This window comes from Amblyomma americanum, chromosome 1, assembly GCF_052857255.1.
Source record: "Amblyomma americanum isolate KBUSLIRL-KWMA chromosome 1, ASM5285725v1, whole genome shotgun sequence".
NCBI classification, from domain to species: Eukaryota; Metazoa; Arthropoda; class Arachnida; order Ixodida; family Ixodidae; genus Amblyomma; species Amblyomma americanum.
In genome coordinates, this window is record NC_135497.1 from 322431876 (window position 1) to 322447719 (window position 15844).

Sequence of the window (15844 nt, forward strand, 5' to 3'; positions counted from 1 at the left end):
TTATTCTTGAGCAGAAATCTTTGGCTACCTAAACCACACTGCGCCATTGGTGGAGCGCGACGGATTTGAACGGGTAGCGCTGTTGAGGGGACGTGCAAAGACCCCAAATTACACTGGAAACGCGTGTCAAAGGCTTCCGTGGAACAAGTGTTTGGCAAAATGTCCTCCATCGCTGTGTTTGCAGTGCCTGAATTCTGCGCTGAATATTCTTCTGTATGCGCCTAGCATCTCTTAGGTCTAGGCGCGACTTTGTGCGTCGGTATCTGCGCTCTGCCCTGCGCCGTTGTGATCGCAGTCGCTGCAATTCGAAGTCAAAATCGGTGTAGTTAGCGACAGGGTTAAAGGGGCAGGTGGCGTGTTCCATGGCCTACTTAATTTTTTGTTCAAGACCGGTAGAGAAGCCCTCTGTGCAAGCAGCCTCCATAAGTAATTTAAAAACTGCCCAGTCAATGCGCTGCCTAGACGTGTCTGGGGACAATGTGGAATAGCCGGTAATAATCAGATAGGTTGGGATGTGGTCGCTTTCATGGGTTTCTACATCCGAAAACCACTGGACGCTGTTGGTAAGGCACTGTGAAACGAAATTCAAGTCCAAACAGCTGCTATAAGTCACCCGTCGAATATAGGTAGGGCTTCCGTCATTAAGGCACTGGAGGTCAAGGTCAGAGGCGAAGGACACAAGCTGTCTTACCCTAACGTCCATCCTAACGCCTCCCCACATGGTGTGATGAGCACTGAAGTCACCCATAATGACCCACGGAGCAGGTGTAGCTGCCATCAAACCACTCAACCTACTGGCGTCGAAACGACTTGATGGTGCCAAGTACACCGCCAGTAGCGTAACGTCAGGTCTCGGCTCTTCACTGTCAGGCAAACGTACTGATTGTCTTCGTTCGAAGGAACTGAATGTTGCACATATGTAAGTTCACGTCGAATGTAGACGATGACTTTGCTGGATCTGTTGCACGTGGGTGATGCAAATGCTTCGTAACCGGATATTCGCAAAATTGACGGAATCTTCGGTTCACAAATCACAAGAATGGGGAAGTGATTCTCGTAGACGTAGTGCCGTAAATGGGAAATCCGGCACTGGAGTCCACGAGCATTCCATTGGAAAATGAAAGCTTGCTTGACTTTCTTTTGAAAAGACAGGCCATGATGCCTTCTACTGTAGAGCCGCAAGAACTGCATGTAGCGCGTCCAGCACTTGAATTGCGCTATTTGCTGCTGGCGTGCATAGGCTGGAAAACAGAGCATGCATGGCATTCATTAGTGACGTTAGCATTGCAATCACTTGCATATCTTGGCCATGGCCTTGATCATGCCTGTTGGCTGGATCAGTCGTAGGCGCTGCACACTGCCCTGAGAGCGCCAACATCCCTGACAAAGTAGGCGTAGAAGGCTTTGGCAGTGGTCGCCAAGTTGCATCTGAGGCAGCAGGTCCAGCCTCACCAAGCGCCGGGATCCCTTGATTTGGTACGGTTTTTGGTGGAGGCGGACAAGCTGCAGTGGCGTTTGGGGCATTCTTCTCAAATGTGGCTGCTTTCTTTGACGACTTTCGGCGGCGCGAACGACGTCGTCTCACCTTTGCGGCGGCTTCTTTGTGCGTAGAATGGTCTCGCATCATTTGCTTCAGTACCGCCCGCTCGGTCTTTAGACGGGGGTAATCTTTCGAGGAAGAGCCATGAGGGCCGTGGCAGTTGGCGCACTTCAGGGTAGTCGCGCGGCAAACGTCACCGCTGTGTGACTTGGTCGGAGCATCGCGGGCACACGATGGAGTTGATGCAAGCGCCGCTCACGTGGCCGATCCTCATGCACTTCCTGCATTGAAGTGGCTTAGGCACAAAAGGTGGAACTGGATGACGAAAGTGTCCAACCTCTATGTACGATGGTATGCAGTCACCCTTGAAGATCAGCTTGATGCATGTAGATCTTCCTAACCGCTGAACTTGAATGATGGAAATGCCGTTGGTTGCCGGCTTGATCAACATGGGTAAATCTGCGTCACAAATGGCGATGTCGACGTTCTAGATTATGCCAGCCGTAGTTCCGCTGTCCTGGAGAATTAGGGGGCGTACACTGATGTTGCCGAATTTGGAGATTGCGGTTAAACTCTCTAGTGCACTTCGCTCCACCACATCAATGGCAATGACGTTTTTGAACTGGTTTATTCTGACATCTTTAATGCCTGCCGGTACGAGGCTCTCCAGATAAATAAAGATGGCTAGCCTGTTCAGGAGGTTCAAGTTGTCCGTTGGGTTCAACGGCACAAAGGCTGTATGCGCCGAGGAATTTCGCGCCGTGATGATCGTTTTCGTGCGTGATGAGGACAGCGTTGACGTGCTCGATGAGGACGATTCGGCTTTTCTACGAAGTCTGCGCTTGGCCTTCTTGCCAGCAACCGGTATGAAACCGTCGTCGGCCGAGGACGAGGAGTCTTCACTTGGCACCGAGTGCACAACTGTGCCCTGGCTGCTCGAGTCACTCTGGCGGTGCAGGCGCTTCCTCTGTGCGGCTGCTGCCGACCCACCGGGTTCCAATAGAGGCCCAGCAGCCTCCACTTCCATCGCCGTGACAAAAAGGAAGCTGGGCCTCCATGATTATAGCACAAATTATAAAAAAACTGCAGAGGCGTGAAGGCAGCGTTCTGATACAGATGTGGGCGGCATGTATTAGCGCTGACAACGTTGTGGCAGACACGCGGCACTGCCGCAATAGGCCGCAGCGTACATTGGGTGGTCAACCTCTCACGATGAATCATTAATTTAACAGCCACCTGCCAGGGTGGCAGGGTGTGCGCGCTGCCTATCCGGTTTGCGGAACGCACTGAACGTTACAGACGCCAAGCCGCCTCTACTTGCCCGATACATTACAACTTTCGCTCTCTAACAAGGTTCAGCAGTAGGTAAACTACAGATAATCTTTGAGGAAAGGAAAGGACGCAGTCGCTCTCAGATCTCGACGTCTCGGTGCACACCTCAACCGCGCCTTAAAGCATGCAACTGAAGGTGCATGTGCGATTGGTCTGAAACCCTGTCGCAGTGTCAGAAAGCATGCAACTGAAGGTGCATTGTCATCGGTCTGAACCCCTGTCGCGTCTCAGAAAGCATGCAATTGAAAGTGGATATGTCATTGTTCCAAACTCCTCTCGCAAGCTAGCCTCCAACTTGACTATAACATGTAAGCTATCTGCAAAGAGAAATACTATGACTCCACCCAGAATGCTGTACGACGAACGATTATTAAAAATTTTAGTGAATGTATTCGAGAGTACTGCCACCACATTGATGTCAACCAGTGATGACATCGCTGGGATTTCATCTGCACCAGCGATATCTGCTGCTGAAACCAGCGTCGCCGCTTCGGTTGATGCATTTTTGCGCCGCGCGTCTCTTTCTAAGTGGTGATGGCATCATCGTTTTCATTTGGTTGTTTTCAATTTTACTATTCAACTCGTTTTCTTAATTACAGCAATTAATTTATTTTTGTTTGCGCTAATTAACGATATCACGTTATCATTTTCATCATGGCATATAACACTATCAATTTATTACTCATTATCATTAAACTTTTACACATTCATTCACCTGGAGTGACGTCATCATGTGGGCACACTTAGCGGACAAGTTTTGCGGACAAAGCTGAGCCATATAATGCTCTTGCATTAAAAATGAATAGCTTTATTCACACCTGTCTGCGCCATCTGCTGCACAATGCGACCAAAATAGTCCGGAGTCCACAGCCACTAAGGATTGCTGGGGAGCAACCACCATGACTGTTGATGGTAAGTTTCTATACTTCTGCACTTCTCAATCTTGTTCAATGACATTGCTAAGCGCTGTCTTCGCAGATGATGACTAAATTCTTTGAAAACGCGCTGCCAAGTTGCGATCATTAAACACATGCTAATGCGCTCGTGACAAAGAGCAGATTCTGCAAGGGACAGGTCTGCGATGAGCCATGAAATGAAGCAGCGGCGACACTGGCATCATTAGCGGAACTGTCGTACACTGACATCGACACATACCTGTAGCCAAGGCTCGCAAAAACTGCCCTAATTTCAACGGTGAGTAAAATCTTTTACCACAACCGAAGTTTCACGCACAATTCTAAACCTGTTCATTCTGCCAACACTACTCAGTTTTGAGCCGTGTATAACAAAGATTTAACGCCGCAATCGCAATGTGAGGCTGTGCAAACAAGATAGTTTTTAAGAATTCCTATCTCCTTTGACTAAGCAAAATTTGTTAGCGGTTCATTCTCTCACTTGCACCTACCCTTTGGTAATTTATTTTTGCCAGGCTTCACTCGCGGATATCGTTGGCTCGTGCATTTCGTGGAGCGACATGAAGCAGCTCGTAAGCGACAGAGCCCAGTGAAATTGTCAATTTGCAACTCGACACTTCAATGAAAAAGGCCTTGGTACTTTGTGCGTATATTACGAACAAGGCATTACGCATCTGGCGGATTTTGGGCAGTCGCTCGACTTTGTTCAAGCAGGGACGTACTGGTATAGTTGAAATTTAAAGCACGCAAAAAAGGCGGGATTTCGTTGTCGAAGCGACACTTTGAGAGAAGTACTTAGCAGTGTTCACGCGCTCCTTTAAAAACGGCACCATGGGTTGATCTTGAGCCTTTTTTCCAGTTCTTATGTTTTTTTTCTCGGATTGTTCTTCTCGGGAAGCAGTTTTGTAACTTATTGTCGATAAAAAGTTCCACTCAAATTTAGAATTCATCTAGTCTTCATACTGTGCTCCTCAGCTTTGCCTCTACATGTAAAGCCTGACAGCTTTCCTCACTTAATTTTCTTTACATATGTATAGGTGATGGCGCCGTACAAATTCACATCAAGGGTTAGTTATAGGATCCGCTAAGTGCACTTGCGGAAGATACTTTATGAAAGTTTCTATTGCACTGTGTTTACGGTGCTCAGGTTAGTCAGAAAACTACTTAATAAATTTCGCATGCTCTGCGCTTATTTTCCTGTAGGATATAAATCCCATCAACTTTACAGAATCGGTAGTCTCACGATTCAGCTGCTAAACGATGTTGAAATGAGATGACCTCCTCTTCGAGTACTTTCATTTGCTAGGATGTTCATATCTAGGAAGATGTTATGAAACTACAACGTTTTATCGAAAACAAATGATTAACTTAATTCTTACAACTTTCACGCCAATGCTAAGACTGTAAATTCGAGGACAGCCAATGAGCGTAGATAGGCCACTTTTTGAGCACTGGGAAACATGCTTGTTATTCAATACATACGAGAGAAAACGCGTCATTGTGAAGACACAGTCGAAGCCCATATTATAAATACGGCACAAGAAGAGTTATCTCCTTTCAGATGTAATTTTAAACAATTATTTGATGGCTGAGAGAGCAGGAGAATGCCATATCAAGTAAGTAAAAACCCTCTAATTATTCACGTCTACTCAGCGTTAGGAAAATCGGCAGTCAAAGATGGCTAGTGTTCGCGCTAGCGTTAAAGCGTACCACGCCTAAAACAGGCATGGAAAAAAAATTGCCTTCACTAACGCTTCGAAAGCGTTAAAAATACCCCGAGTCATGCGTAGGAAGCATGATTTTTCAGCCTGAAAGTACACTTGGCTTATAACAAGCGTGAAGAAAATCGACACCCACGCTTGCTAGGCGTGAAAAAAAACCTGAAAAAACAGAATCCTTAAGTGTAAGCTTGAAGTGTAGTTCTGGCTCCCATAGAAAACCAAATGGAACGTTTTTGACGATCGCAAATAAAAGCAATAAAAAAGCAATATTGATCGTTGTAGTGGAATGTTATAGATACGTGAAAAAATTGCGCTGATAAACAACTTCCCGTTGGAAAATGCCCTTGTCCAGAATTTCTGGACACGCCTGTTCTTTTGTTTTTTTTTGTCCCTCACTAATGGCCCTCCGGGGCCCATGTTCCACGTTTTTTTTTTCGTTTTACCGCCCGCGCAGCGCTGCTCGCGCTGCACCAGAGCATAAAAGAGTGAGAGGGTCACGTGACATATGCTCTACATAGTGACGTGGACTGGTGGGAGTTGAAGCGCGTGCGCCAGAGAGGCGTAAGAGACGGCCCATTCATTTTTTTTTTTTTGCCCGGAGCACGGAGGGTAATCGCGTTTTCGGGATTCTAGAAAGTGGTATGGCTATTACTATTATGGCTATTAAGTGATATGCCAACGCAAACCCACCCGCCGTACTGGGGGCAGCGCAACGCGTGGCTCAACCAAGACAATAGACGTTTTTAGCATAACGGAGACGTACTAGCGGAGACTTATAACGGTTTACCGGACCCCTCTTACGCATGCGCAAATAACACTGTTGGGGTGTAAGGCGACCACTGCACGGTATACGTCTCCGGTAGTACGTCTCCGGTATGCTAAAAACGTCTATTACCATGTCAGAGATACGAGTGCACGAGATCAACACCCGCTCAGCAGCCGGCCCCGATATCGTTACCAACAAGATGCTACGCAAACTCGAAGATGCATCGATCGAGACCCTAACCCGTTACTTCAATGAATGCTGACGTTCGGGCAAGCTTCCCGACAGTGGAAAACGGCAAGAACGATCCTGATCTCAAAACCGGGCCAACCACTGGACATCGGCAACCTGAGTTCCATATCGCTCATGTCCTGTGCAGGCAAGGTGGTGGAGCACGTGGTGGCCAACCGATGGCAGGAATACCTCGAGAAGGAAGGCCTCTATCCGGACACGACGATCGGCTTCCGGCACAGATTCAGCACACAAGGCGCCATGCTACAACTCAAACAAGAAATCATCGACAACAAGACACAACCTAGCAAATTAATTCTGGGGCTCCATTTACAAAGCGCATTCGACAAAGTCAAACACTGAGCCATATTATCACAGGCACCAATACTCAACATGGGGGTAACGAGCTACAATCACATCCAAGACTTCTTGACCAACCGCACGGTGGAAATGCATGCTGGAGATCTCAAGCTGCCCGAAAGCAAGCTCAGCAGCATGGGTACCCCGCAGGGTTCGGTCACCTCGCCGTAGCTCTTCAACCTCGTCATGATCGGAGTAGCGAGTGCAGTAGCGGGGACCGGTTTCCGGCATACAATCTACGCTGACGACATTGCCCTATGGACGGCCGCCGGCACTGACGCCAGCATCGTGCAACAACTGCAAGCGGCAGTTACCGCGATCGAGCAGCACCTTGACGGCACCGGTGCTCGCCCGCTAAATCCGAGCTGTTCGTCCTCACACTGTTACGACCGGTACAGAAACGCGCTCCCCCTCGGGAGTGCGATCACAGCAAGATCGTGACTCCATAGGGGCAACACATCCCCGAAGTTCCCAAGATCACGGTCCTGAGCCTGCTGCTAAACAAGAGCGGCCGCAACGACGAGACCATCAACAAGCGTACCACCAAGGCAATGGACGCCATCCGGCTCATACACCGAGTCTCGACACGGTGGGCGGGGCATGCGTGAAGACAGACTCGTGCGCCTCGTCCAGTAATTTGTGATCAGGGACATCGCCTCCTTACGGCGCGGTTCAGGTGTCCAACGATATATGAGACAGATACTGCGCCATTTCCTTTCCCCCAAAACCAATTATTATTATTATTACATCGCCTACGTTGCGGCCTACCTCAACTGACAAGTGAGTGACAGGACCAAGATCAACACGCTGATCAGACGGGCTTACAAGACGGCGCTGGGCTTAATGGGGACTACAAGCAGGGATCGGCTCCTGCAACTCGGCGTCCATAGCACCCTAGAAGAAATAGCCGAGGCGCAGCTCACCGCGCAAATGGAGTGCCTCTCTACCGCCAAGACGGGCCACAGTATACTGATGTCCCTGGGTTACAACCCCCGAGCTCCCAGTCGGCAACTGCGCGAAATCAGCGAGGAGGCGCAGGCCCACATCCGCATGGAGTCCTTCCCGAAGAACGTGCTCCCTGAGTACAACCAAGAACGGCGGCAGGCGCGGGCCAAGACCCTCAACGAGCAAGACGCCCAACACCCGCACGCCCGGTACGTGGACGCAGCGGAATACAAGCGAGAAGGCTTCGCGGCAGTGGTCGTTGCGGGGGCTACCGACACCACGACAACGGCACCGAGCTTGCGGTGCACAGACACCGCAGACGCCGAGGAGGTTGCCATCGCTCTGGCGATCTCCGATGCCGACTGTCGCACCGTGCTCAGCGACTCGAGGAACGCCGTGCGCAACTTTGACAAGGGGCGAGTGTGCGCGCCGGCTGCCGCCATCATCGGCAAGCTCCAGCTCCAAGACCGCGACAGCACCATCCGTATCAAGCGGTTCCCGGCGCAAGCGGGAGAGTGTGCATCCTCACCGAACCACAACGGGGCGGCCCATTCGGCGGCTCGAGTGCTTACCTTCCGCGCCGCCGAGAGTGACCGTTCCGTGTGGTGGTTCGAAACCAAGGACCTAGTGACGAGTTATGGCGAAGTTACCAAGTGTTACCGCCTAGCCCGATGGACAAGGCCGCCTCCCCACCCAGCACTCCGTCGGGAGGAGACCGTCATAAGACAGTTTTAGCAGAGCGTATTCGCGCCTCCGCTCCGGTAAGCCGGCCAGCGGGAGCGCTACTGCGCATGCGCCGAACGGTCAGACGGGAGCGCGCGAGCGGACCGGCCCTTCCGTTCCGCTCGCGCGGAGTCCCGGCGGAGCGCGGAACGGCCAGAAGAGCGCGGCTCAGGCTAAGCCTTCTCACGCTAGGCGTTGGCTCGCAACTGTGCTCGTTAACAAAAACAAAAAAGTCTGCTAAAAAACAGCATGTGCATATTACCTTACATGTTGTAAAATGTTTACGTGCAAAAATATGCCTTTATAGTGCGATGGAAAATAAAGTTATTCTTTTTTCCTTTTGCCTAGTTTCACATTTCAACGCAAGGGGGCTCTTTGTGCAGTTCGCCTCGCAATAGAACAGAGGGCAGCAGAAAGGGAGGTGGAATTGGGGCATTCATTCATAAAAGTATGAATTTTCAAAGGGTTAGACTGGGATGCAGGGAACATTTATGGCTAAAAGGAACAGTGGCAGGCAAGCAAACACTCCTTGGCTTTGTATACCTGTGGACAGGGGTTAATGCCAAAGAGGAAAACAGGAAAATGTTAGAATGTATTGCAAGCGACATTGATGAGCTAGGAGGACAGGGCGAGATAATTATATTAGGCGACATGAATGCACACATAGAAGACCTGGATGGGTACACGGATTCGACAGGAACCATGCTGCAGGACATGTGTGACAGGCATTATTTAGTTGTATGCAACAGCACCGAGAAGTGTGAAGGGCTCATAACATGGGAGGCAGGGAGTCTGCACTCGACGATAGATTATGCACTAATGTCACAGAGGATGTATAACAGATTAGGGGTAATGAGCATAGATGAAGATGGTTCCAGAAGTCTAGGTAGTGACCACAAGCGTATCAAGTTGAGCTTCAGAAGAAAAAGCAATGTAGGACTGAAGCGAGATAAACAATCAGGGGGAAATTTTTTCTCAGAAAAGCAATTGGAAGTAGCAGCCAAACAAATCGAGAAAGTAATTTTTGAGGATAGTGAAACAGAATGGACTTATACCAAATTAACTCGATTACTGGAGCTAGAGCTACCTAAGGTGCGAGTAAAGCTAAAAGGGAAAAGATGCAAACCCAAGAGTTGGTGGGATGAGGAGGTCAAGAGGGCAATAGAAAAGCGCAAGGAAGCATCCAGGGAACACAGGTATTCCAAGAAGAGGGGGGAACCAAAACCCAAAGTAGACAGAAAATGGGATACCTTCATAAAGTGTAGAAGGGACGCATCCTATTTGATTAATGAGAAAATTAGAAGAAAGGGTGCCCAATGGATGTCAAAAGTAAATAAAAAGGATAGAAAAGCAACCCAAAAATTCTGGAAACACCTAAATGCAATGAGTAATAAAACTAGGCTAGAACGAAGGTTTATTGTTACAGATGAGGGTATTCGACTAGAAGGGGATGAAGCAATAAAACACATAGGAACAAGGATGACGGAAAAATTTTCAGCAAAGCACGTGGTACATAATTTATCGAAGGAGGATAGGCCGGTTACAGCAATAGCTTCACTTGAGCAAGGAGAGTGGGAAAGGGCAGAGAAGAAGGTTCCTAGTGGCACATCAACAGGACCAGATGGTATCCCGATTATGTTGATAAAGAAGTTAGGACCAAAATCCAAGCAAACATTAATACAGGTAGTGAACAAAATGATAGTGGATGAGAAAGTCCCCGATGAATGGCGATTAAGTAGAATGAACATGATATATAAGGGAAAGGGGGACAAAGCAGACGTAAGTAACTATCGCCCCATAAGAGTGACATCTGTGGTTTACAGGGTGGTGATGCAAATTATAAAGGATAGACTGCAGGCTTGGGTGGAGAACGAGGGGGTGTTAGGGGAACTACAGAATGGGTTCCGGAAACAAAGGAGGTTGGAGGACAATCTATTTTCATTGAAACAGTGTATAGAAATTGCAGAAAAGGAACATAGGCCCTTATTGCTAGCATTTCTGGATATTAGGGGAGCCTATGACAACGTTACTCAGGAGCATTTGTGGGACATATTGGGCACATTGGATGTGGAAAATGGAGTAATTAATCTTTTAAAAGATATATAGAGAGGTAACAGAGTGCTCATAAAATGGGAAAAAAATGTATCAGGGCCTGTAGAGATACAGCGGGGGCTTAGACAAGGATGTCCTCTGTCCCCTTTGTTGTTCATGTTGTACCTGCAAGGTTTGGAGGCCAAGCTAGAGGGGAGCGGACTAGGCTTCAACCTATCTTTTTTCAAGCAAGGGGAATTGATTAAACAGACATTACCGGGACTAATATATGCGGACGATATAGTGATAATGGCTGACAACAAGGAAGACCTGCAGAAGTTGCTAGATATATGCAGTACAGAGGGAGATTGATTAGGCTTCAAGTATAGTAAGGAAAAATCTGCAGTCATGATATTTAATGAAGAGGGCGGCGAGCATAAAATACAGGAGTTCGTGCTAAAAGTAGTGAATGAGTACAAGTATCTTGGGGTGTGGATAAATAACAGTGTTGAGTATCTGACAGAGCATGAAAAATATGTAATGAATAAAGCTAGTAGGAATGCAGTTGTCATGAAAAATAGGGCACTGTGGAATTACAATAGGTATGAGGTAGTAAGAGGGATCTGGAAAGGGGTGATGGTCCTTAGCCTGACCTTCGGGAATGCGGTCCTGTGTATGAGGCCAGATGTCCAAGCAAGGCTGGAAATTAGGCAACGGGGAGTAGGGAGGTTAGCTTTGGGAGCACATGGCAATACACCAAATCAGGGGGTACAGGGTGATATGGGATGGGCGTCTTTCGAGAGCAGAGAGGCTAGCAGTAAGATAGCATTTGAGGAACGATTGAGAAGGATGGAGGATAAGCGGTGGGCTAGGAAAGTTTTCAGATACCTGTATATAGAGAATGTTCACACGAAATGGAGAAAGCGAACTAGAAAATTGACAAGCAAATATCTGGACAGCAGTAAGGGGGCAAATCAGCAATTATCGGTTAAGAAAAAGGTTAAAGGAACAGAGAGAGCTTTGTGGAAAACAGGGATGCTGACGAAATCGGCACTAGAAACATACCGGACCTTTAAACAGGAAATTGTCAAAGAAAATATCTATGATAATTGTAGGGGAAGTTCTTTGTTGTTTGAGGCCATGACTGTAGTTTTGCGGACTAAGACGTATAGAGTCAGGTACCAGGAGATAGACACTTTGTGCATTGCGTGCGGAGAGGAGGAGGAAACAGCTGAACACTTGATACTTTTCTGTAAAGGGCTTCACCCTACAGTGGAAGGCAGCGGGGCTGACATACCCAAGGCATTGGGGTTTAGGGATAGTGAAGGGAAAGTGGATTTTAAGAGGTTAGAAGTAACCAAGCGAAGGTTATATGATTGGTGGCTAAAAGCAAGACAGGAGTAAAATTTCACAAGACATGGCTAGGTGGCTTGAGCCACCGCCCGATGTAAAGGGTTCAGCCGTATCCATCCATCCATCCTTCTCGTACCCGCTAAGCTAAAAAGAAATCTTATGGCCAACGCTCCGGTTAGGGTGCGCGGGAACCGTGAGCGGAGCGGAGGCGCAAATACGCTTTGCTAAAACTGTCTATAGATACAGACCGGGTCACTCCTCCCGCCGGCAGCGCTACACGTGCTTCACCCAGAACTCTATCCCAGTGGTGTGTGCAGTGTTTGTGCAGTGGGTCCAGCGGACCAATGGCACATCATATGGGACTGTGCCAGGTTCCCGACCGAAGCCACCTCCAGGACATACTCGTCCATACTTTAAGGAGCAGTACAGTCTGCAGACAGACACTCAACTATGGCCGTCCAGCAGGCCCGCGGTGCACTCTAAAAGTCAAGCCTCACGACCCACCACACACGGGCCGAACTGGGTAGTGCAGAGTAGGGCATAACCCCTGGCCGACGCTTCGCCAACGTCACGACGCCTTAAACCGTCGGTTGCCGGCATTTTCATAGTTTTCATATCCTATGGCTATTATTAACGGTCAACTACAATTTTTTAATTCCACTTTGTTGCCAATGTGTAATAGTTATAAAGATAACTATTTTAATTTAGTTGGCCTACTAGTTAAAATTATTCATCTCTTTTCTGATGTCTGCCAATACTGGTATTACAGTGCCGCCAAATCCATCTATATAACTCAAAACGATATTTTTAAAATATATACTTCACACCAACTCAAATACTTTTCAGTGTTTTTTTTATAACCAGAGTTACCGCGATCAGTCTTTATGAGTCAATCGTAGTTTTAGCACCTGTTTACTCTGAAATACTTGTTCTGAAGCTTTAAACCGCGCCTCCTTACTTTGTAGCGCCCAGCTCATAATCAACCTCGTCAAAATTTCATCGCGTCCGGTTGTTCAATTCTTAGAAATCCTTTCCAGCGCTTTTTTTTACTCTAAGTTGGCTAACACTTGACCTTTTTCATTTCTCCATTCTGCCTGCTATCCTTTACTTTTTCTGGCCCAGCTCAGGTCCTTCAGTATCGATGACAGAGGCCCGGGCTAGCAAAAATCTTTTCCTTCCTTGTTGATTATTATTTTTATTAAAACCATTTGCTATTACTACTCGTCTGCTATATTTGGCATTGCAGGCTACGTTAGTCAGAAACCGGACCTTCATTATTATTTTTTGCGCTAATTACTGCCCCGTTATAGTGCAAAGCCCCCCCCCCCCCTCTTTAGTTTGGCAGCTTGCCTGGTCATGAGCACCACGTGGGTTGATATCAGCGTCTCGCCGCGTATTGTGGCAAACATTCGAACTGATTTGTGGCAGACAGCTGAGCTAGTTGGCGGCTCTAAGGACGACTGTACCAGCACTATGAGACAAGGACTAAGGAGTAGTAGACACTAGGAATGTTCCACCATTCGTATACAGCATTCTCGTCCTATGTCCTCGTCTCTTCCTACTGGTAAGCACAATGTTTCATCGTGTTCAATCGAATGCACTTTAGGAAATTTTCAAGAAGCAAGATACTAGCTTGCTGCTTTCAATATTGTCACGAAGTGATGACTGCAGTCCGGAGAGCAGAAGAGGCTGCAAAAATGCTGTCTAAACATAACTCTTTATTTGGGCTGACTTGCGCCCACAATGGACTGAATCACTCGGCGGCGAAGTAGCATTGCAAGCGGGCTCGGCGGTCGTCGAACAGAAATGAGAGGGCGAAGGAATCTCGCACGTCGGATATTTCGTCGAAGAAAGCAATCGTCGTTCCTCTGTTAATGTGCCGCTATTCTTCGCCGAAGTTAGCAGTACTTCGGCTTGGCCATTGCGGAAATGTGCGATGCCTCTTGCGATGCCCATTCCTCGGTCGAGAAGCAACTGCATGTTCCCCTCGATGATGACTTCAGCGTTAGTAGCTTTCGTGGCGCCTACGGTCACGATAACGCTTGAACTGGGTGGGACGCTCACTTCTTCCTCCAGGACACTCAGGGCAACGTGATTTTCCAGAGTTCTCATCGAAGGGATGGCCTCGTCCGTCAAAAGTGTGATCTGCTTGGATCGGAGGTCGATGATCGCCTGTTGCTCATTAAGGAAATCCATACCCAAGATCACTTCGCGGGAGCATTGCGGTAGCACAACAAAGGTGGCAGGATAGGTATGTCCTTTGACAGTCACTCGCGCTGTGCATTGTCCTGATGGCGTAATGAGGTGGCCCCCTGCGGTGCGTATTTGTGGGCCGTCCCAAGCCGTTGTGACTTTTCTCAGCTGCGCAGCGAATGTTCCATTCATCACCGAGTAATCGGCTCCTGTGTCGACTAGAGCGGTAAATTTCCGGCCGTCGACCACTACTTCTCAGTCGGATGTCCTGGCTTTTGCGTTGCACGTCATCCCGGGCTTCGGGTCACGGCTTCGTCGGGTATGGGAATCGTGGGTAGAACGTGTCGTCGAAGCCTTTCCCAGTAGCAGCGTCGTTTTGAAGGCGGTTCGCGTCATAGTCGAGGTTGTGATTGTATGCGGCGTCGGCGTGTCGGGGGCGGCATCTTCGTGCGGTGTGGTCGTAGGAGGATCTTCGGTGTTTCGCTCGGGAGCAACCTCACCTCCAGAGGTTGCTGTCTTTAGTTTCCCCTACGTGGGATGGGATACCTTCCTAGTACCGCGGCTGCGTAGCTGCGGCGTGGCGACGCAAAGCGTGTGGCTGACGGCGATGGTGAGCGCGAAAGGCAGCTCGGCGAGTATTCCTCTCGACGCAGGTACTTGTCGATTTCATGCGGACGTTGGCCAAAGCGGGGTCGCGGTGCGTCATCGCCAAATCCATGAAGACCGACATGTCGGTACGGGCAGTGACGAAGAATATGGCCGGCTTCACCGCAGTGGAAGTACAACGGTCGGTTGTCGGAAGTCCTCCAGGCGTCGCATTTCCTGGGGCTTGAGCGCCGTTCGTAGGCTGGGCGCGCGGGGGAATGAAGGCGGCGTTCTGGAACAAGTGGGTCATCTTGAATAGGATGCAGGGGGTGTCGTTGGGGATGTGGAGTGCGTACTGCAGCGGCGTAAGTCATGGCCGGGGGTTCTGTGGCCGCCGGGGTGCCAAGTGCCCGCTGCACTTCTTCCCGCACCACATCCATGAGAGTCGCTGCTTGTGGTTGTGCGTAGGATGGCAACAGTCGCCGTAGCTCCTCACGGCTGATTTCGCGGATAACTTCCCGCAAGCTGTCGCTAGTGGTGGTCGTCGTGTCCGGACGGACTGCACAGACAGAGGAACGGCGGTTGTAATGCCGAGCCCGGATGTCGAGGGTCTTCTCGATCGTGCAGGCTCCTTGCATGAATTCGTCGACTGGTTTTGGCGGCTGGCCAGGCGAGGCTGCCAAAGAGTTGTTTTTTAACCCGCGCATTCAAAACTGAACTTTCTTTTACTCGGTCATCTCGCGGTCGGCGCGGCGACAGTGGCGCTTCATCTCTTTGACGTAACCTCGGACGGGCTGATTCGGAAGCTAGATTCTGGATTCGAGGAGTCGTTCGGCTCTTTCTTTCCTCACGACACTGGTGAATACCTTCAAAACTTCTCTCTTGAATACCTCCCATGTCGTTAGGGACGACTCGTGGTTTTCGTACCACCTACGTGATGAGCTCTGTAGTGAGAAAAATACGTGCCCAATTTCTGCCGCATCATCTGACTTGTTGAATGAGGCCACGCGCTCAAATTGGTCCAACCATTCTTCGGAGTCTTCACCTAGGGATCTATTGAAAGTTGGCGGCACCGGCGGCTGTCGCACTATGATCGGTGTCTACATCTTTGGCGAGGTTGCGGTGCTCGTAGCAGCGTCTTTTCGCTGTCTGG